At 41.2% G+C, this 2500-nt stretch overlaps 1 protein-coding gene across 1 annotated transcript in view; it reads right to left on the bottom strand.

Annotated features, from left to right (window-relative positions):
* Nucleotides 1–1484, bottom strand: part of ppp1r35 (protein phosphatase 1, regulatory subunit 35) — a 4241-nt gene extending 2757 nt beyond the window's left edge. Inside the window, exon 1 of the mRNA XM_026912169.3 lies at nt 381–1484. The gene's annotated coding sequence lies outside the window, so the exon portion shown is untranslated. The remainder of the gene's footprint in view (nt 1–380) is intronic.
* Nucleotides 1485–2500: the final 1016 nt, after the last annotated feature.

The following is a 2500-nucleotide window of genomic DNA, read 5'->3' as shown; positions in this document are numbered from 1 at the left end:
ATTTACAGCTCTTTCCTTCCTGCAGCTCTGTTGTGTCTCACTGTTTCTCTTTAAAGAAGCTGAATGCAGTGTAAGTGTTATAATAAAGGAAGTGTGTAAGAATAGCGGGGTTTCTGCAGGAGCTTAATGCTGATAAACTGAATCTATCGGAACCGAATCTTTTAGATCTACAGTCAGTACACATGAAAGAATCGTTTAAAATGACTCGGTTCCCAGCACAGTAACACAAAAACTGAATAAGCATCTTCTCCTGTCTGTGATTAAATCCATAAATAAGCTGCAGGCTTTAGGATAATGAAGCAGTAAACACTTTCATTAAACACGTTTGTTGTTCTGTAGTTCAGCTTTAGAACCATTTAATGTTATTAACTTTAACTTACCTTCTTCTCTTTTCCTTCACTACAGAGTGAATAAACAGCTACTGTGGTATAAAACGCAGTTTGCAGGTTATTACAGATGAAGTCTGCTGTAAACAAAATTAAAACCGTTTTTCAAAACTCCCTCCGCAACACACAACACAACACACTTCACTTCCGGGTTCAGCGGAGAGCTTCTGCGCATGCGCAGATCGCACGGCTCAACCTTGCCGAGTGTTTGGTTTTCTCTTTTAACTATTTTATTCTAACGAAAGGATATTTACATATTAAGGCATAGTATTTGAACGTAAAGAAGACACATGCTGTAGGTTAAACCTTGCTGTAGGTTATCGCAGAACAATGAAGAAAGAAAATAAAAGTAAAAATACATAAATCTACAGCTGACCCTAAAGCACCGCCTAGTGGCGCAGTGTGGAATTACTAATGCCTAACTAGGTGAGTAAACTCCCTACTGTTACTCTACCTTTTCTCCTTCCTCTGGCTCGGGTGTCTATAGCAGCCACAGAACCGCCTGGTAATAATGTGTCACACTGATTGAGGAGGGTCTCAGCAACATTCTGACCAACTTTGGGACTAGTTTGGAAGAACATTTATGGTCATTACTTTTGAACTGTGTGTCCAAAATTTAAAAGCCAGGCTTTACTGGATCTCCTGGGTCGAGTCGAGTTGATTGCACCCCATGACGTCAATTTCTGCCTAATCAGATTTTCTGCCATCTTGGATTTTTTCAAAAACAGTTTTTTCGGTACTCCTCCTACAAATGTTGTCCAATCATCACCAGATTTGGCTCACATCATCATCAGAGTAAGTGTCACAAAAATTATCAAAAGAATTTTGAATAGTCCAAACAGTTTGCCTGTAATGGGCCAACGAATCTGATGGTGAAGCCTCTAAACAGGAAGTGAGGCTTTATCTCAGCAACGACTTTGTGCTCTGACACAAAACTGCACTACTGGTCAAAAGCTACAATAACATGCCAAAAATGCTTACATCTAACTGCCATTTTTGCTGCTTGTCCTCCAAATTTTGTCCAATCTTCACCACATTTGGCTCACATCATCTTGAGATCTGTCTGAACAAAAGCTTTCGAAGGAATTTTGATGTTCAAACCCGTTCTCCTGTAACGCACTGGCAAATGCAAAAAAAAACAGGATGTGAGGGTGTATCTCAGCAATGCATCTACATATCATCACGAATCTTGATCAGTATCTACAGGACCAGGCCCTGAATGTACCCAAGAAGTTTTGCGACTGCGCCGCCTTGTGGCCAAGAACTGTAACAATTTTTATTTTTTCCCCTTATATTATTTGAAGGGTTTGTGATAAATTCAGTTCTTTTTTCCTGTAATTCCCTGGAGTATGCTGAAGTGAACACAAACCAACATCTGAAATTCAAGTGTACTTCCTGTTGACCATCTTGGATTTTTTGCGCTACTCCTCGTACAAATTATGCCCAATCAACGCCAAATTTGGTATGCATCATACGCAGACTGACCTGGACGAAAGGAGAAGAAAGCAGAAGAATGCTGATGTTCCATTTGTTTGTCTGTAATGTGCCAAAAAATCTGATGGCGAAGCTGCCAAACAGGAAGTGAGGCTGTATCTCAGCAATGACCTTTTAGACTGATACAAATCTTGGTAAGAATCTTCAGGACCATGGCCTGAGGCTATGCCTCACAATTTTGTGACAGCGCCACCTACTGGTCAAAAGTAACAACAACATGCTGAAAATTCTTCCATCCAGCTGCCGTTTTTGCGGCTCCTCCTCCAAATTTTTATCCGATCTTCACCACATTTGGCTCACATCATGAGACTTGTCTAAACAGGCCCAGGCTGATGAGAAGAAAACATAAATACCTTAGATGTTTTTAAACTGCAAGAAGAAACAAATGTTTGGGTCAGAGCAGTAGCAATCACGACCACAGGTCAAAGTAGCAACAGAAAACTCCACAGCTCACAGCAGCTGCAGCAGCAACGCCACCCTGCTGCCCATGTGTTCATCTAGACCTTTCCTCCTACAGTCAGAGAATTCCTCACTGTCCGTGAGCTAAACACACACATCATGACTGAAACTACATTCACTCCTGAGTCAAGTTATGGCTCTGCTTTCCTCTGACTGCTTGG

Source organism: Pangasianodon hypophthalmus, chromosome 16 (assembly GCF_027358585.1).
Source record: "Pangasianodon hypophthalmus isolate fPanHyp1 chromosome 16, fPanHyp1.pri, whole genome shotgun sequence".
In the NCBI taxonomy this organism is placed as follows: Eukaryota; Metazoa; Chordata; class Actinopteri; order Siluriformes; family Pangasiidae; genus Pangasianodon; species Pangasianodon hypophthalmus.
Note: the sequence above shows the minus strand (reverse complement) of the source record. Positions and strands in the feature narration are given on the sequence as shown.